Source organism: Odocoileus virginianus, chromosome 2, assembly GCF_023699985.2.
Source record: "Odocoileus virginianus isolate 20LAN1187 ecotype Illinois chromosome 2, Ovbor_1.2, whole genome shotgun sequence".
Classification (NCBI taxonomy): Eukaryota; Metazoa; Chordata; class Mammalia; order Artiodactyla; family Cervidae; genus Odocoileus; species Odocoileus virginianus.
Window position 1 is genome coordinate 37,124,941 of NC_069675.1, and position 21,213 is coordinate 37,146,153.

At 39.1% G+C, this 21,213-nt stretch overlaps 1 protein-coding gene across 1 annotated transcript in view; it reads left to right on the forward strand.

The window, feature by feature from the left end:
• Positions 1 to 21,213, forward strand: part of CCDC85A (coiled-coil domain containing 85A) — a 218,198-nt gene that overhangs the window by 182,318 nt on the left and 14,667 nt on the right.

Genomic DNA, 21,213 nt, shown 5'->3' on the forward strand with positions numbered 1-21,213 from the left:
AATGGAGAATATTTCACACAATTTTTAAAATTATGATGAAAGAGAACACCAGTGTAGGAAATGTTAGAAAATCAACTTTTATTATTTACCTCTAATTTATGCCAAAACAATGTGTATTCTTTATTCTAAAATGTAACATACTTTTCAGGAATTCGATTCTGAGAGAAGCCAAAATAAAGTACTGTGAAAAAGAGATGACAAAGATATGAGGTATCAGACAGTCTTTTGCAGTGTGACCGGACTGAGGAAAATAAAGCAAGAGGACCTGCAAGTGCATCAAAGGCGGATATCCTGGGATCCACAGAAGGAAGAAAATGTTCTTTCAAAGGAAACTGATTTCTCATAGATGACTGTAGACTGAAGCATCTGAAACAGCAGCCAGCAAAAAGTGAACCAGGCCTTTCTTTGGATATGGTAGATGACGCAGAGACTGAAAGAACGCGGGTAGGAGGTACACTGTGAGACAGTGATCAGTGTTGCTTTTACAGTTCCCATGGAACATTTATATACTGTCTTTTGGATTGTGTGCCATGGAATCTGTATAAACTGGTAATGTGTTGATGTATGAAGTTAATTAAAGCATGTATAGAGAAGCAATATGAAGAAAAAGTGTATGAAATACACTACAGGCTTCCCCCTTAATTGTTTTATGACCTAAGGGTCTGTAGGGGCTGGATTTAGGGTTTATTTAAAGTTTAATCTAGAAATTCTACAATGCAGTTTCTGTATTGCTAAGCAGTGGAGTACTTTGAAAAGCAACCCACATACCCGTGTAAATGTGGTGCTCCTTTGAACGTCATGGTAGACTGTTTGCTGAGGCCAGGTCAGCACAAATTGGGTGGGTGGATGGGGTCTGTGCTCAGCCCTTGGGGGCCTGCCTTTGGGAGCTGCTCCTTCCTCAAGTGTATAGGTTTCCCTATCCTCCTAAGTTTGGTCCTGACTTGGGCTGTTGACTGGCTGCTACAGTGATGTCCTGGTCCTTTCCCAGGGCTCCTGTGATCAGGGTTCCAAGCATTTTCTGGTCTGAGAAAATCCTCCAATTCCTATTTGTCATCTACCTTGTTTCAGGCCCAAAGCCCATAGAAAAAGTATTTCTTACCACAGGATTTTAGTGTTAGCGCCAGCATTGGAGGTGGGAAGAAAGAGGTATGATTAGTGAAAGGACAGTCTACTTAAAGACTCTTCCTCCCTTTTGAAAGTATTTCTTTATCCTTGATTTAAGTGTCTCTTCCCTGGTGTAATTCTTCCCTTTGGGAGAACATCTTATACCCAAACTTTTCGATACTTCGTACAAATCCACTCATCTCAGATACTTGTGATTTCAGGAGTGCTTTAGCCAAGGCACACAGATCATCTGTGCCTCTTTATGAGTTTTTTCCCTCTTTCAGATTTTTGTAACTTCCGTAGTATACTTTAGTGGAGTAGAAGCAAGTTTCGAATTATTGTTTTTTAAAACAGAGAAAAATAAAACATAAGGAGACAGCTAACCTTGCTTAAAAACTCTTGGACTAATTAGTGTTTTGGTAGTTTTATTCATCCAGCTATTGCTCTTAGAAAAAAGATTGGATATAGAAATGTAAGGATCACAGAAGAAACATAAATCTGACTTAAATGTTGTAGAGCAAATAAAGAAATTTGATACTGCCTTTTTCTTGACCTAAAATGCCTCCTATTTGCAGCAGAACAACATGTGAAGCAAAAAGTTCTAATGTTTGACAGATAGCAAATAACTAATAAACCCACGACCAGATGGGAGCCATCCTGGGCTTACATAAAAGCTGGCTCTAAAAAAGGCTTTTTAATCATCAAAATATTTCAGCTGTTTTTGACATTCAAGGCAGGTATGTCTTAATGTTAAAAAGAGGGATTTTTTAATTTTTAATTTAAACATTTTCATGTTCTAAGAAATTTATTAAAAATAACCCTAACTACAGAAGTATCATAAAAGAAAAACATAAAATACACACTCAGAAGTAAATTACAACTCCAGTAAGTTTGATCACAAGTAAATTGTGTGGGAATGATGGGTCTTTGTTGTTTTGGGTGCCAGGCACGTATTGAGGGCCAGAAGGTAACAGAAGCTGCGGATGGAATCTGGATGCTTGCTTTCTGACAGTTTTAGACAGAGGGGGACTTAGCGATTTTGCATTCTGAAATTTGTTATCTTGTTTGGTACAAATTCTGTTCACTTTTCAGCCCTTGTTCTCACCCCACTCCTGTTATAATGCACAGATCCTTAACCAGCAAAACTCACATGTCTTTGCTGATAATCGCTGCAAATGGTAGGTAGTGATGGCAGCTCATGTTCATTGCCAATTAAAAAGGATGTTGGAGAGGTCCGTTGAAGACTGGACCCTCTACTAAATGGCCACTTGTCAAGAAGGTGGCTCATGTAGCCTCCCAGCTTTCATTTTATTAGAGAGGATTCTCTTGGTGAGGGAGCCAGCTATATTGAGCCTTTGACACTTGAGAACAAGATCAAAATGGACCTGATAGCAGGTAAGGACAGCTTCCCTTCCAGTGTTTTTCACTTAAAATAAGTGCCCTGCTCAGGATCTGGGTCTTGACAAGGTCCTTAAGAGTCAGTCACCAGAATATGATAAGACATCTCTCAATTCTAGGTGGTTTCTCAGGGCTTCAGGGCTATAAGTGATGCCAGAGTAATTTGTGAATCATACTTCAACTGGTCTTTAAACCAGGAAAATATATTTAATTTTGTTATCTCATTGCTTTTTAAAAAATATTTTATTGTCTTATTCAGTCAGTTCAGTCGCTCAGTTGTGTCTGACTTTTTGTGACCCCCATGAACTGCAGCACACCAGGCCTCCCTGTCCGTCAGCAACTCCCGGAGTTCTCCCAAACTCATGTCTATTGAGTCAGTGATGCCATGCAACCGTCTCATCCCCTGTCGTCCCCTTCTCCTCCTGCCCTCAGTCTTTCCCAGGATCAGGGTCTTTTCAGATGAGTCAGCTCTTCTCATCAGGTGGCCAAAGTATTGGAGTTTCAGCTTCAGCATCAGCCTTTCCAATGAATATTCGGGACTGATTTCCTTTAGGATTGACTGGTTGCAGTCCAAGGGACTCTCAAGAGTCTTCTCCAACATCACAGGTCAAAAGCATCAATTCTTTGGCGTTCAGCTTTTTTTATAGTCCAACTCTCACATCCATACATGACTACTGAAAAAACCATAGCTTTGACTAGATGGACCTATGTCAGCAAAGTAATGTCTCTGCTTTTTAATATTCTGCCTAGGTTGGTCATAACCTTCCTTCCAAGGAGTAAGCGTCTTTTAATTTCATGGCTGCAATCACCATCTGCAGTGATTTTGGAGTCCACAAAAATAAAGTCAGCCACTGTTTCCCCATCAATTTCCCATGAAGTGACAGGACCGGATGCCATGATGTTAGTTTTCTGAATGTTGAGCTTTAAGCCAACTTTTTCACTCTCTCACTTTCATCAAGAGGCTCTTTAGTTCTTCTTCACTTTCTGCCATAAAGGTGGTGTCATCTTGCATATCTGAGGTGATTGATATTTCTCCTGGCAGTTTTGATTACAGCTTGTGCTCCCTCCAGCCCAGCGTTTCTCATGATGTACTCTGCATATAAGTTAAATAAGCAGGGTAACAATATACAGCCTTGATGTACTCCTTTTCCTATCTGGAACCAATCTGTTGTTCCATGTCCAGTTCTAACTGTTGCTTCCTGACTTGCATACAGGTTTCTCAAGAGGCAGGTCAGGTGGTCTTGTATTCCCATCTCTTTCAGAATTTTCCATGGTTTGTGGTGATCCACAAAGTCAAAGGCTTTAGCATAGTCAATAAAGCAGAAATAGATGTTTTTCTGAAACTCTTCTGCTTTTTTGATGATCCGGTGGATGTTGGCAATTTGCTCTCTGGTTCCTCTAGAACCAGCTTGAACATCTGGAAGTTCATGGTTCAAGTATTGTTGAAGCCTGGCTTGGAGAATTTTGAGCATTACTTTACTAGCGTGTGAGATGAGTGCAATTGTGCAATAGTTTGAGCATTCTTTGGCATTGCCTTTCTTTGGGATTGGAATGAAAACTGACCTTTTCCAGTCCTGTGGCCACTGCTGAGTTTTCCAAATTTGCTGGCATATTGAGCGCAGCACTTTCACAGCATCATCTTTTAGGATTTGAAATAGCTCAACTGGAATTCCATTACTTCCACTAACTTTGTTTGTAGTGATGCTTCCTAAGGCCCACTTGACTTCACATTCCAGGATGTCTGGCTCTAGGTGAGTGATCACACCATCATGATTATCTGGGTTGTGAAGATCTTTTTTGTACAGTTCTTCTGTGTATTCTTGCCACCTCTTCTTAATATCTTCTGCTTCTGTCAGGGCTATACCGTTTCTGTCCTTTATTGTGCCCATCTTTGCATGAAATGTTCCCTTGGTATCTCTAAGTTTCTTGAAGAGATCTCTAGTCTTTCCCATTCTATTGTTTTCCTCTATTTCCTTGCATTGATCACTGAAGAAGGCTTTCTTATCCTCCTTGCTATTCTTTGTTCAAGTATGCTTTTTATTTTATATGTCTTTTTTATGGTAATTCTATTTGAAGGCATCAATTCTACTAGTTTTAAGTTTCTGTTTGTTCAGAATCTTAAGTTTTCAGAGCCCACAGAGATACCCCATTGTAGGTTATGAAAAGGATAGTGTCTAATTCTTGTATTTGAATATGTCCTTCTTTTAAATGATTTGGTAATAGCCTAAAATGAACCTTTCTTTCTTTGAGAAACAGCTTGGCCCACAGTATGATGAGTGACTTAGAAGAATCTGTGACCCTTGCTTCTGGGTCCCCCTCAGGGTGCAGACAGTGCACAGGATGTAATAGTTTCTCCCATTCCACCCAGGAGGCTCGTTTAGGTCATAGGCACTAAACTACAATGCAAGGAACAGTTGAGGTCCTGAGGACTGGACCAACATTGAGTCCATCTTGGTACTGGTTCCCATTCTGACCTTGGTCCCTATGATTATCCCTATTGCAGGTGAGTATATGTTCACTAATGCCAGAGACAAGCTTTGTGTGCAGATTTTCAGGTACTGCTAGCATAGTATTCTTCCCATTTGGCTGAAACTTGTCCTGTAGCAAGTATGTTTCTCTTGAAACAAGGTAGCTACGAAAACATCATAACCAGCAATGTCTCTGCCACCATCCAAGACAAACCTCTGGTGTGGTACCACTGAGGTGTGAATTGGGAATTAGCTAAGAAACCCAGTTAATTTTCTAGTCCATCTGCTTTGCTATTCACTGAGAGTTTTCATCACTCCAATAATGATTTTCTCAGCATGGGAAGGTCTCATCCTTTTATCAGTCTTAAGGACATTTCTAGCCCCTAGATAAATGAGTACTCAGGAAAAAAAACATACTTGTTCACTTACATCACTTGTCTTCCGGTTCAGTTATAGTCTCTCCTTAACTGCTTGCTTCCTTCTCCAGAAGCTTCCCAGACTATTCCGGTTGGGAGTGACCTTGTTATCTTCTATACCAGGGGTTGGTGCTTTTTAAGTAAAGGGGCAGATAGTAAACATTTTCAAATTTGTAAGCCATACAGTATGCACATGTCTGTCATTGTAGAACCAAAACAGCTGACAACAAATGCAGACTATCTAAATGAATAGGTTTGGCTGTTTTCTAAAAAGACTTTGTTTATTGCATAGGTAAAAGGGGCTGGAGTTAACTCAGTCGGGAGTAGTTTGCTGACTCCTGTCCTACACTAAAAACACTTGTGTGTCAGTTGGGTTATCCGTTAATACCTTTTTAAAAATTGGTCTCTCATAGAAGATATCCTAGAGAAGGGAATAGCTACCTACTCCAGTATTCTTGCCTAGAGAACTCCACGGACAGAGGAGCCTGGCAGACTACAGTCCATGGGGTCACAAAGAGTCAGACGTGACTTAGTGACTAACATTTTCAGTGTTATGTAAATTTTCATCTGTGCATAAAGAATTTATTGTATGCAAATAGTTTTCTCAATAAGTATTATTTTTTCATTGGTTGAAGTTCCTTTGTCTTACCATCTCCAAACATGTTATCAGTATTTGGGAGTTGAAAAGTGATTGAACTAAAGGAGTAGCTGAGCAAAAGTAAAGGTATCGTTTCCTAACAAATGACTTAGCTTTGGAAGAATTTTGTTGATCAAGGTGCTTGCATTTGACTTGAAAAGGCAAGTCCTCCCTTACAAGGACAGTTGCAATGCTAATAGGAATATGTGTGTTTCTGAAACACATACATATGGTGACTGAATCTGCACTTAGTGAATGAGTGATTATATTGGTTTTGTGTCCTGGCTATTCTTGCCTGCCTTCCGGAGATGGCTGGGAAGATAACATGGGGCAGGCTTGTCTTTAATAGATACCACATGGTTGGTGGCTTGGAAAGAATGTGAATTTCTATAAAGTCCTTCACAGACAAGCAAAATTTTAAATCCATGTTTATCAATAAATGAGGAAAATCACTTTTGCTTGGGAGGAGGTCAGAAATCAGTTAATCTCCCTTTCCCTTTAGTGAGAGCATTTCATGAAAGAATGAAAATATAGGGAGATCGCGGACAGGAATGAAGTGAATTGTATGTTTTCAGGTCCTTTATATTAATCTTCTCTCTCATCATCTTTGTCAAATATGTGGCTTTCACTATGATCTGTGTGTACTTAGAAAGGAAAGGAAAGAAAGGCCTTCAGTTGGCCATTTGTGCTTGGAAAATTCCACAGACAGAGGAGTCTGATGGGCCGCAGTTAGTTCATGGGGTCATAAAGAATCAGACATGACTGAGCAATCAAACCCGTGCATGCACGCGTGCACACACACAATCTCTTCCTTCAGAGGGGATCTAGAAGGTGCTTTGGAAACAAAAGAGGAATACAAAGGCTAGATCAGGAAATGAGAAATGAGTGAGAGAAACAGGGGAATCTTCACTTGTCTTTGTCACCAGGAATGATTGACATCAGAAGAGTCAAGAGGAAGAAGGGAGCATAAAAAGAGCTAAGTGCATGCGCAACGCTTAGATGGTGACTGATGGCAACCTAGCCATTAGCAAGCCTTTCTCTGTATTGCTTGTTGTTTTCAGAGTACCTTGCAATCAGTTTTTTAGTCCCCTGTCTCAGTCACCATGTGAAGTTAATTGACAGGCGCCTCTCTGCTTTAGCATTGAGGACAAGTGACCTGATGAGGGTCAGGCAGTGAGTTGCTTATGGAAGTCATTAGTCCCTGGGTCATCTCTCATGGGTTAGCAAAATTCTCTCTCTCTTTCATTTTTAAAGCCAACTCTAACCTTGGAAAACTTATCTACTCATTGACCTGATTGTTTTCCAGGATAATACTACTACAGAAATTCTAACTTTAATCTTTTTTTTAAATTTGCCTTTCTTAAAGCTTTATAATGTCACTTTTCAGAAATTTTCAGAAAAAATTTAGCTGTGCATTTTAAAGTTTAGCCAGCTCCTTTGTTTAGGTAATGATCTCATAATTCTGGCCCTTTTATTTCTCTTGAATTCTTCACCTAGAGACTTCAAGAGAGATTTCAGGAGAAATAAAAATTTTCAACCAGGCAGACTTGGTTTGTGGCATTAGCTGTTGTCAAAAAAACCTGTATGGAAGGGTAAGGTAAAACTGCTTTCTATTTCAGTTATTCCGTCTTTTCTTCCCAGAAGCTCATATAGGCTAGACAAAAGCAGTTACCTCAGTTTTTGGAAGGAGAGATGCTGACATTTGTTGTTAAATTGGTTCAGTGATAGTCACTCAATAACGAGTGATCACTGGGCTTTCTCTGCTTTTCTTAGTATAACCAAAACAACCCCTAACAAATAGGTAATGGAATTTCTGTAGATCATGGGAGGCTGATGACTTGTATTGGCAACTCAGTCAGTGTTTTACCCCTCAAGTATTTTTTTAAGCATCCCTCATATACAGATACTGTTTCAGACAGTGGGGAATCAGCCCTGAATAAAATAGTCATGCAGCTAACATTTTAATAGGTGGATTATTGTTTGAAAGCCATAGATACATAGTAATGGGAAGTGATGATAACTGTAAAGAAAACAAAAGCAGGGTAAAAAATTGAATGGTGACTGGAGTAAGGGGTATTTTACATGGAGTTAGAAGAAACCTCTCTAGGATGTGACATCTGAAGAGGCCTGAAAGAAGGAAAGGCTTATGACTGGAAAAGAGGATTGCAGTAAGTGAGAACAGCAAGGACTGTGGGTCTTAGTTAATGAAAAACCATTGGAGGGATTGGGTGAGGGTATGGTGTCATCTGTTTATGTTTCCCAAAGGTCTCTGTGAATGCTGGGTGGAGACTGGAATGAAAATGGTAGAGGCAGGGGGAGGGGACTTAGGGATACTCATTAGGGAGCTGTTTTGGAGGGTGGAGGGCTGATGGTAGCTTGAAGTAGGGGTGGAAGTGGTGAGGAGGCGTGGGATTCACGATGCTGTATCTTTAAGTAGAGCTGATGGAGCTTCATGATAGATTGGATGTGGACCATAGAGGAAAGAAACTGCTTGGGTTCGGCACTGACCACCCCAGGAGGAGCTGTTTACAGAGACTGCGCAGCAAATGGTGGCCGAGGGGAAAATCAAGGATGACCCTTGGATTATAATCTAAGCAGCTGTATGTATGACTGGTGGCGCTTCTTACTGAGATGGGGAAGCATGGAAGGAGCAGGTGAGGGGTTTCAGGGGAATCAAGTTCTTCAGGCTGTGGGAAAGGTGAGCTGTTGGACACAGACAATGTCACATGTAGAGTCAGATACGTGGAACTTGGGAAAGGTCAGTGCTGAATATAAAAATTTGAAAGAATACATGACTACAGGACTGAATAAGCAATTTTTGTGAATGTATGTTTAGGGGGAAAAAAAAAGTGGTTTGTGGACTGCGCCTTGGGACATGGCACGAGTTAGAGGTAGGGAAGGAGAGGGGAGTAAATTGTTGATGTTAGAAAGTAGTGCAGAAATAAACATATTTGTAAAGTCACTTATTTTCTTCCCTCCCTAGTAAGAGCTGTTTGTGAAAATTGAGCTCAAGTCCCCGTGATGCTTCCTTTTGAGCAATAATGGTGCTGTCACTGATGGGAGATCTCAGTTCTCCCCACTGGTGATATTACTGCCATTTGAGCAGAGGCTGTGGGGCCTCAGTTCATTTGGGCCACTCTGGTTTTTATAAACCTTTCGCACTCAGATCATTGTGAATTGCTCCGAGGTAGCATTTTCCACAACTGGCACAGCTGAGCTGCGGTCTGACAGGCAGTGTCCTTATTTGTGTTATGAATGCCTGTCCTAGTGTGGCAACCGCCCTTGGGTGAAGCTGACCCTTTGTACTTCTGTTGACCTCTCTCGTGTCTTGACCTCCCATTTTTGTGTGGGACCCTTGTGGACTGCAAGACTCTGAAGAAACTGGAGATCCTTCGGTTTGCCAAAGCCCAGCCAGCAAACACCACCTTACAAGGATTTGTCTTAAATTTCTGTTTACTCCCTCGGGCTCTAGCTCTTCCACTGGGCTCTGAATTGCTGAGGTATTGAACACAATCATTACTCAGCTCTGCTCTGCAAGCCAAATGCAGTGTTAATTAGCATTACTTTTTTGATTTTGCATCTGCACAGTCATTTGCGTTCTAGGCCTTGAACTCTCACTCCCCCTCATGCTCTCCTTGTTCCCCACCCCCACCGCCTTTTTTATAAGCTCAAGACAAAAATATTCAGATATGTTTATCTCAACAACAGTGTTGTACACTTACTACTTAATGTCAACCTGATTGGAAACCCATTTAGATATCATCTTTATTTTTTCTTGTTCCCCAGAAATTTCAATCTTTCTCAACAGGGAGGTGTATGGTTAGTACAGAACAAGAATTAAGCATGTAAACTCTTTACAGAATGATGTAAATCTAATTGTCCACATTTCCTACCTATTGTTGAATAGCTTTTTTTTTTGCTATGCCTTTGTTGTTATTCTTTGTTGTTGCTCTGGCTGCAGAGATAGAGGGTGTTCGCTGTTCTGGCCCTTTCAAGATACTTATTCTTTTCTTCCTGGGGTTTGCCTTCTCTCCTTCTTGTAAAAAGGCATCCTGCTAACCTCTGTAATTACTTTCATTTATTATTATTATTTTCAGAAACTGCATTTAAATATCTGCAGGTTTCACCTGGCGTCATAGATATTTCAGAATTATTTTCTTTTCCAAGAACATATTTTCATTATGGCATGAAGTTCAAGTCATTTACAATTTAAATATTTTGCAAGCTCCTATTTTACATGTCAGAAGTAAACCATTTTGGGGAATATTTGTGAGAAAGATGCTTTTGTGCTTTATACTATTAATTCCCTCTTTGATGTGGATTTTAAAATCTGATGAAAGGGTTAGATATATTACTTCCCCTGGCATTTCCTATCCTGGTTAATGACATGACCAGTTAGCTGGTCCCCATCCTTGAGTCCTCTTTCAGCCTCCCTACCTACATTCAAATAAATATTAAAGCTTGTAAGTTCCTTCCCTTTAATCCATCAATATCATCCTTTTTATTCTTTCGGCTGTTGTCCAGTGTAGGTGATGAGTAATCATTGTTCATTTGAACTTCTTTGTTAATCTCATAATTGGACTTCATCCCAGACTAGCTTGTCTTCATACCAGCTAGTCTGGTAGCTCAGCTGATAAAGAGCACATCTACAATGCAGGAAACCCCAGTTCAGACCCTGGGTCAGGAAGATCCCCTGGAGAAGGGATACACTACCCGCTCCAGTATTCATGGGCTTCCCTGGGTGGCTGAGACAGTAAAGAGTCAGCCTGCAATGCGGGAGACCTGGCTTCGATCCCTGGATTGGGAAGATCCTCTGGAGGAGGGCATAGCAACCCACTCTAGTATTCTTGCCTGGAGAATCCCATGAACAGAGGAACCTGGTGGGTCTATAGTCCATGGGGTTGCAAAGAGTCGGACGTGACTGAGCGATTAAGTACAAGTCTTGTCCCACCCAGATCAAGCTCCACATTATTCCCAGAACAATCTGCCAAACCACATCAGGTCTTGTTATGCAGCTCATGCCTCATCATAGAATAAATTTCAAATCCTTTATATGTTATAGAAGGTTCTTCATCATCTCACCTCTTGCCGTTCATGTCAGCCTCATTGCTTGCTACCCTGTCCCTAATGTTCTAGCCTCACATTCTTCTGAACAACTTCCTGTTTCCCTGAATGTGACAGCTGCTTAAAATTTCAGGTTATCTGAATTGGAGCTCCTCACCACCTCAACTGTGACTTCATAGACCTCAGTCTTAGACATTGTCTGGCATGATAAATGAGTCATACATGTATGCAGGCTAAGTCACTTCAGTCATGTCCAATTCTGTGCGACCCTATGGTCCACAGCTTGCCAGGCTCCTCTGTCCATAGGATTCTTCAGGCAAGAATACTGGATTGGGCTGCTGTGCCCTCCTCCAGGGGATCTCACTGACCCAGGGATGGAACCCATGTCTCTTATGTCTAGCCTGCATTGGCAGGTGAGTTCTTTACCAATGGTGCCACCTGGTCAATGAATGAAAAATACCTTCTTGAATCCTTAGCTGGGAACTTGTGAATATTTATAGATTGACTGGCTTATACTTAATGAAGCTGAGAATAATACCTCTTTTGATAATAACTTTTTATATTCACCATTTGGTGTTTGTAATTATACAATGATTTTGATGGAAATCACCATGTATTTTGGATGCCTCCATAATGTCTTATTTCTACTTTTGGTTTGCTAACCATTCCTAGTAATCTTTTCAGTTACTTTTCTTCCCCCTTTAACATATTTGAGCTCACTGCAGCTTTAGAAATAGAAGGAAGTGATTCAAGATTTTCAGAATAAATTAATTTTGCTCTGGCAAATAAGAAAAAAATAATAGAAATTTAGTCTATATTTAAATTCTGATGAATCAGAAAAAAGAATGGAAATTTAGTCTATGTTTAAATTCTGTAGACATCACAGAAATGTCAGTTTTATTTGTTTCAGACCATTTTAGCACTCTAGAAGTATGCTTTAATGACTCAATAAATAGTTGAGTACCTACTAACTACAGAGTACACAAACACACAATTAAAACATTTACACAACTACTTCTGAGATGATAGAGGAAAAACCACTCTCCTGCACATAGATTCTTATTATCCATTAATATATTAAGTTTATTGAGCAGCTTCTATGTGGAGATAGGGCACTGGTTATTATGATTATAGAGATAATAAAAGTCAAGTGCAGTGGCCTTAAGGAGCTCCAAGATACATGAAATATTACTATCAAATGGGACAGGGATATGAACAAGAGTCTTATCAGCTCACCTTGCAGTGAGTGGTCAGGGTAATTACACCCTCTGTCAAACCATGAAAGTAGAGTCCCCATGATCATGACTTGTTCATCAGAGCCAAGATGGAAACAAGCTTTTTCAACACCTGTTCCAGAATAAAAGAAAGAATATGAATAAATATGAAGGAACCAGAATCAGGAGAATGACATCCAGGATCACACCAGTATGGAATAAGAAAAGCATGGGATCCAGAAAAGTATCACGGGAACTGTAAATCCAGAGAGCAGAAAGCTAGAATAGGAAATAGACTGCCCTCTCAATAACTGTGTTGAGCTGGAACCCTATTGTATTTCATTTATACCGTGACTCATGTAACACTCCAAAGTGAGTTGCTAACAATTCTCAACAAATTCATTAGGTGACTTCATCAAATCTCAAGTCTCAAAATCTTTGGGTTATTACAGCTGCAAGCTTTATGTAACTGTTGTGGCTGCAATTCTAGTCTGGAGTGGACAAAGTCCTTGGGCCCACAGCTGATGTTCATCTGGTATGTACCAGTTCTTCTGCATCAGTTATTAAAATGCTTCTATTCTGACCTCCTCAAGCCCATGGGTCAGTCCTGTTGCTCCCTAGGATCTACAGGATCTCCTCGCAGCCCAGGAGCTAAAGGATGAGTACCTGGAACAGAAGACCTATAGGGCCCCAAGCCAAAAAGAAAAAAAAGTCACTACAAAGTGTAAATTACTGAGAACAAGCAGCAGGCCAACAGTTCATGTCTTAATGGATATTATCATATAGTAGAAGCTCATATGAGCTACTCTTAATAATCTTTTAATTGACAGCACTTAGGAGAGTCCTAACACGTAGCAGAGGCTTAGTAATTGAGAGCTGTTAGGACTCAGAGGCACTCTCAACGAGTCTTCTTCCTACTGAGGAGACAAACATGTTAACAGACTTAGCTACATCTGGAGAGAGTGGTCCGTGTTCTAGTCCAGTGTTCTCTGATTCCTCTCTGCCTATCACAGCGTGCTCTCATCTGCCCTGGGATGTCATTTCATGTGTCAGAGCCCTCATTTCTATTTGTGGGCAGTTTTATTCTTTCTTGGTGTGACTACTTAAGGGCAGAATCTTTACCTTTTGTTTCGCTAAGGAAGATTCATTTTCTCCCATAATGTCCACAAAGCACCTCTGCCAATTTTACTCTCTGTGGGATTGGTGTCTCTGTTTTCAAGGCGCTGCAGCGTGCTGTCTCTCTCCACTCTGACAGTTCCTTGTCCTCTGGACTGCTGCCCTGAGCCTGCCCATTCTGTGTGCTATTTCTGCTAGTGTTATTACAGTAGGATGTATCAGGTATTTTTAATACTATGCCTTTTGTTAGAAAGAGTAACCTGCTTTTGGCGGGGGGGTGGGGGGGGGAGGTGGAAATAAAGATGTCTTTATACTTAGATCACTTGAGGTCTTAAGCTCAGAGAATTTCCTTTAAAATCATCACAGGCTCCATCACAATCTTGTGGGCAACTTGTCTTCACATGCAAAATGCAGAGATTCACTAGGTTCACTACATTCGGATTTCTCAACCTGAGACTATTGACACGTGGGGCTAGATAATTCTGTTGTAGTGGGCTGTCCCTGTCCTGAGCATTGTCAGATATTCAGCAGCATCCTTGTCCTCTACCGACTAGATTCCCAGAGAAACTGCCCAGTTTTGACAACTAAAAATATCTGTAGGTCTCTTTGCCAAATATCTCCTGCTGGGGGCCAAATCACCTCAGGTTGAGAACTGCTCTTAATAATAAACATGTGAAAGTAGATTGACAAACAAGTTATAAAATGTGTTGACAAGCAAAGCTAAAACATTTGTGATAATGACAGCAATTACTTAGCACTTACTGTGGGCCAGGCATTGTTGTAAAGCTCTTTTCATGTAAGTAACCAAACCTGTAGACTGACGCTCCATTGTAGCATTACTATCCACATTTTATAGACTAGGAAACTGAGGCACAGAGAGGTCATGCCACTGCTAAGTATCAGATTAAGACTCTGAACCTAAACATTGTGATCCTATAGTCAACAATACAAACTTACTGTGCTTTTCTTTCAACAAAAATTTATTGGAATCGAAATGTACTTGGCATCATATGGGATATTATCTTTGGTAGGTGCTTAGTAAATACATGTGAAATGAATAAATGAATATCTGTAAATCTAGGAAATTATCTAATATTTTAAGGTAGTATTTAATAGATTCTTTAATGTAAATAAGAATTGCTTTTCTGTGAATACAGTCAACTATTATCTATCAGACCAAAGCAGAGGGTCTCTTAGCATTTCTAAGTCTATTCTCAGGAATCTGTTGGAAAAGACTTGTCAAAGTGACTTTTAAAATCTCTTCTTATCTGAGCATTTGTTTGTGTGCTGTTGCAGTACTGCAATATGTCAAAATGAAGACTGATCAAACTGAGCAAAATATTATTTTCCAAAGCATCTGCTCTTGCCATATAATAAGGAAAAAGATAATCCATCCTCACTCTTAAACTAGGCATGCATTCTCGTGAGGTATGAGGCGCACAGTCTGATAGTTTGACCTAGCTTCAGGATTTATAAAAAATTAAACATCTTTAACTAACAGGAAACCACTTTAGCCGATCAATCTTCAGGCTTTCATAGTTGGCTTTCTATAATAGGTAAGGGGGCTGGACTCTAATGTTTATTACAAATGCATTGTATCTGATTTATATCAAAGTGGGAAGCATGTATTTATGATAAAATATAAAAACATAATATTCTCCTATTCTTGTTAAAGACTTAAAAAATTACTTCTATGAGGCAAAAGGCTGGAAGCTTCTAGAGTGTCAGTTAAATATAATTTTATTAAAACTAGTAAAATATAACCATAAAATAGCAAGAAGATAATCACAAAAGCTTTATCTTGCTAGTTCTCTTAAATCTCACATCGTGAATTGCAATAATTTTCTTCCAGGACCATAAGTAAAAAGTATTCTGGGACTGTAAGTATTTTCTTTTTGTTTAGATGATCTTTTAAAAATTTGAATAGTTTTATATTTTTTCCTTAATTTCAAAGGTCAGTTATTTTAAGGACAATAATAGAAAGTGTCCCAGATATCATGTCATAAAACAAGGGTAGTAGGGACTTCCCTGGTGGCCCAGTAGTTGGGACTCCGTGCTTCCAATGTAGGGGGTATGGGTTCAATCCCTGGTTGCGAAACTAGGATCATGCATGCATAGTTACCATATCTTTTGTATACATTTATCTATCAGTCAGCACTAAGGTTGCTTCTGTATCCTGGCTATTGTAAATAATGCTGCTGTGAACATTGAGGGGGTATCCTTTTCAATTAATGTTTTTGCTTTCTTAAGATATATATTCAGGAGTGGAATTGCTAGATCCTATGGTAGTTCTCTTTTTAGTTTTTTAAAGAACCTCCATACCAGTTTCCATAGTGAATTCATCAATTTACATTCCTAGCAACAGTGCACAAAGGTTCCCTTTTCTCCACATTCTCACCAGTGTTTGTTAGTTGTGGTCTTTTTGATGATAGCCTTTCTAACAGATGTGAGCAGGATGACCTCTTTGTGGTTTTGATTTGCATTTCTCTGATAACTAGTGATGTTGAGCATCTTTTCATATGCCTGTTCACCAACTGTGTGTCTTTGGAGAAATGTCTATTTAGGTCTTCTGTCCATTTCTTAATCAGATTTTTTTTTGATACTGAGTATTATGAGCTTTTATATATGAGCTTTTAAAACTCATATGTATATATATGAGTTTTATATATATATATGAGTATATATATATATATGAATTTTAAATATTTTGAATACTAACTCCTATTGGGCATATAATTTGCAAATATTTTTTTCCCATTATGTGTCTTTTCATTTTGTCAGTGGATTCCTTTGTTGTACAAAAGTTTTTAAGTTTAATTAGGTCCCATTTGTTTATGTTTGTTTTTGTTTCCTTTGCCTTAGGAGACAGATCCAAAAAAAATATTGCTGCTTTATGTCAAAGAGTGTTCTGCCCATGTTTTCATCTAGTGTTATGGTGTCTGATCTTACATTTAGGTTTTAATCCATTTTGAGTTTATTTTTGTATATGGTGTAAGTAAATGTTCTAATTTCGTTGTTTCACATGTAGCTGTTCAGTTTTTTTCAGCACCATTTATTGAAGAGACTATCTTTTCCCCATTGTATATTATCAACTCCTTTGTCATAGATTGATTGACCATAAGTGTGTGGGTTTACTTCTGGGCCCTCTATTCTGTTCCATTGATCTGAGTGTCTATTTTTGTGCCAGTATTATACTGTTTTGATTACTGTGGCTTTGTAGTATAGTCTGAATTCAAGGCACATGATAGCTCCAGCGTTGTTCTGTTTTGTCAAGATTTCTTTGGCTATTAAGTCTTTTGTGGTTCTATATAAATTTTAGGGTTATTTGTTCTAGTTCTGTGAAAAATGTCACAGATATTTTGATAGGGATTGCATTAGGACTGCAGATTCCTTTGAATAGTATGGACATTTTAACAATATTATTTTTTTTTTCCAATTCACAAACACAGGATATATTTCCATTTATTTGTATCATCCTCAATTTCCTTCATCAGAGTGTTATAATTTTCGGAATACAGCTGTTTTACCTCCTTGGTTAAGTTTAACCCTGGGTAGTTTATTCTTTTTGATGCAGTTTTAAATGTGATTGTTTTCTTGCTTTCTCTTTCTGATAATTCATTATTAGTGCATAGACAAGCAACAGATTTCTGTATATAAATCCTGTATCCTGCAGCTTCACTTAACTTACTGGTGAACTTTAGTAGTTTTTTGGTGATGTGTAGAATTTTCTCTGAATAGTATCATGCCATCTGTAAACAGTGACACTTTTATTTCTTTCTTTTCAATTAGTATTTTTATTTCTTTTTCTTGTCTTATTGCTATAACTAGGACTTCCAACACCATGTTGAATAAAACTAGCAAGAGGGGACATCCTTATCTTGTTGCTCAGCTTAGGGGAAATGCTTTTAGCTTTTCACCCATTGAGTATGATGTCAGCTATGTCATCATAGCTGACACATTTAGGCTATGTTTTTTGTTTGTTTGTTTGTTTGTTTGGGGTGGTAATTCTAGCTTATGTTATGTTGAGGTGTGCGTTGTTTCCTGATCTAGGGTATTTGTTTATAACAGTAGAATTTGTGAGTTTTATAATGAGTACCTACCACATGTTAAGTGATCTGTCATTTACTTTTTGTACATCTGGATGTGCAGCATTCCTTTGCTATTAACAAAATAGCAATGTTAAATAACATGCAAAATACTAAATAAATACTAAATAGAATACTAAATACTAAATAATTTTCAGATTAACTGTATATAAAGTAGCTGATGAGTACACAGATTTCAATAGCAGGGTCATTCATGTATGCTTTTTAGGAAAAAAATGAATTTGAATTTTTGGAAAACTGCAGAAAACAAAGCAAAATAGAATTCCTTAGAAAACAGGAAATGACTTTGTTAAGGTGGCTGGGAATTGTTCTCCAAATGCCTGGATAGAATTTGGGTGTCCCCCACTTCAGGTTCTGAATTTGCCAAAAATCACTACAACCAGAATTACTGATGATTTATATTCTATGAATCTGTCTTCAAAAAATAGCATGGTTGACAACTGTAGAGCTAGCAGAAAACCTTCATTATATTTTACTTGAAGGTCAAAAATGATGGCCAGTCCAGAATACATTTTTCCAAGACCTGATTTAAAACAAGAAAGTTGCTGAAATGAGTTGAAAGTCAATAATCCTGATTCTAAAAGAGTATCTTTTCCTTTAAAATGATATCTTCAGGTAGTTTATTCATCTGTGAAAATCTGGCCCATATCAGCTCAGTTCAGTTCAGTTACTCAGTCCTGTCCAATTCTTTGTGACCCCATGGACTGCAGCACGCCAGGCCACCCTGTCCATCACCAACTCCCAGAGTTTACTCAAACTCATGTCCATTGACTTGGTGATGACATCCAACCATCTCATCCTCTGTCGTCCCCTTCACCTCCTGCCTTCAATCTTTCCCAGCATCAGGGTCTTTTCAAATGAGTCAGTTTTTCGCATGAGGTCACCAAAGTATTGGAGATTCAGCTTCAACATCAGTTCTTCCAATGAATATTCAGGACTGATCTCCTTTAGGACGGACTGGCTGGGTCTCCTTGCAGTCAGTCCAAGGGACTCTCAAGAGTCTTTTCCAACACCACAGTTCAAAGGCATCAATTCTTTGCCACTCAGCTTTCCTTATAGTCCAACTCTCACATCCATACATGACTACTGGAGAAACCATAGCCTTGACTAGATGGACCTTTGTTGGCAAAATAATGTCTCTGCTTTTTAATATGCTGCCTAGGTTAGTCCTAACTTTTCTTCCAAGGAGCAAGCGTGTTTTAATTTAATGGCTGCAATCACCATATGCAGTGATTTTGGAACCCCCCAAAATAAAGTCTGTTACTGTTTTCACTGTTTGCCCATCTATTTCCCATGAAGTGATAGGACCAGATGCCATGATCTTAGTTTTCTCAATGTTGAGTTTTAAGCCAACTTTTTCACTCTCCTCTTTCACTTTCATCAAGAGGCTCTTTAGTTCTTCTTCACTTTCTTCCATAAGGGTGGTATCATCTGCTTATCTGAGCTTATTGATATTTCTCCTGGCAGTCTTGATTCCAGCTTGTGCTTCATCAGGCCCAGCGTTTCACATGATGTACTCTGCATGTAAGTTAAATAAGCAGGGTGATAGTATACAGCCTTGACATACTCCTTTTCCTATTTGGAACCAATCTGATGTTCCATGTCCAGTTCTATCTGTTGCTTCTTGACCTGCATACAAATTTCTCAGGAGGTAGGTCAGGTGGTCTTGTATTCCCATTTCTTTCAGAATTTTCCACAGTTAGTGGTGATCCACAAAGTCAAAGGCTTTAGCATAGTCAATAAAGCAGAAATAGATGCTCTTCTGGAATTCTATTGCTTTTTCAATAATCCAGTGGATATTGGCAATTTGATCTCTGGTTCCTCTGCCTTTTCTAAAACCAGCTTGAATATCTGGAAGTTCATGGTTCATGTACTGTTGAAGCCTGGCTTGGAGAATTTTGAGCATTACTTTACTAGCATATGAGATGAGTGCAATTGTGTGGTAGCTTGAGCATTCTTTAGCATTTCCTTTTTTTGGAATTGGTATGAAAACTGACCTTTTCCAGTCCTGTGACCACTGCTGATTTTTCCAAATTTGCTGGCATATTGAGTGCAGCACTTTCACAGCATCATCTTTCAGGATTTGAAATGGCTCAACTGGAATTCCATCACGTCCACTAGCTTTGTTTGTAGTGACGCTTCCTAAGACCCACTTGACTTTGCATTCCAGGATGTCTGGCTCTAGGTGAGTGATCATACCAGTGATCATCTGGGTTGTGAAGATCTTTTTTGTACAGTTCTTCTGTGTATTCTTGTCACCTCTTCTTACTATCTTTTGCTTCTGTTAGGTCCATACCATTTCTGTCCTTTATTGTGCCCATCTTTGCATGAAATATTCCCTTGGGTATCTCTAATTTTCTTGAAGAGATCTCTAGTCTTTCCCATTTTATCATTTTCCTCTATTTCTTTGCACTTATCACTGAGGAAGGCTTTCTTATCCCTACTTGCTATTATTTGGAACTCTGCATTCAAATGGGTATATCTTTCCTTTTCTCCTTTGCTTTTTGCTTCTCTTCTTTTCACAGCTATTTTTAAGGCCTCCTCAGAAAGCCATTTTTCTTTTTCTGCATTGCTTTTTCTTGGGGATGGTCTTGATTCCTGTCTCCTGTACAATATCATGAACCTCTATCCATAGTTCTTCAGGCAATCTATCCAATGTAATCCCTTGAATCTATTTCTCACTTCTACTGTATAATCGTAAGGGATTTAATTTAGGTCATACCTGAATGGTCTAGTGGTTTTCCCTCCTTTCTTCAATTTAAGTCTGAATTTGGCAATAAGGAGTTCATGATCTGTGCCAGAATCAGCTCCTGGTTTTGTTTTTGCTGACTATATAGAGCTTCTCCATCTTTGGCTGCAAAGAATATGATCAATCTGATTTCGGTATTGACCATCTGGTGATGTCCATGTGTAGAGTCTTCTCTTGTGTTGGAAGAGGGTGTTTGCTATGACCAGTGCGTTCTCTTGGCAAAACTCAATTGGCCTTTGCCCTGCTTTGTTCTGTACTCCAAGGCCAAATTTGCTTGTTATTCCAGGTATTCCTGGATTTCCTACTTTTGCATTCCAGTCCCCTGTAATGAAAAGGGCATCTTTTTTGGGTGTTAGTTCTAGAAGGTCTTGTAGGTCTTCATAGAATCATTCAACTAAAGCTTCCTCAGCATTACTGGTTGGGGAATAAACTTGGATTATCGTGATATTGAGTGGTTTGCCTTGAAAACTAATGGAGATCATTCTGTCATTTTTGAGATTGCATCCAAGTACTGCATTTTGGACTCTTGTTGACTACTATGGCTACTCATTTCTTCTAAGGGATTCTTGCCCACAGTAGTAGATATAATGGTCATCTGAGTTAAATTTACCCATTCGAGTCCATTTTAGTTCGCTGATTCCTAGAATGTCGACATTCACTCTTGCCATCTCCTGTTTGACCACTTCCAATTTGCCTTGATTCATGGACCTAACATTCCAGGTTCCTATGCAATATTGCCCTTTACAGCATTGGACTTTGCTTCTATTACCAGTCACATCCACAACTGTGTGTTGTTTTTGCTTTGGCTCCATCTCTTCATTCTTTCTGAAGTTATATCTTCACTGATCTCCAGTACCATATTGGGCACCTACCAACTGGGGAATTCCTCTTTCAGTATTCTATCATTTTACCTTTTCATACAGTTCATGGGGTTCTCAAGG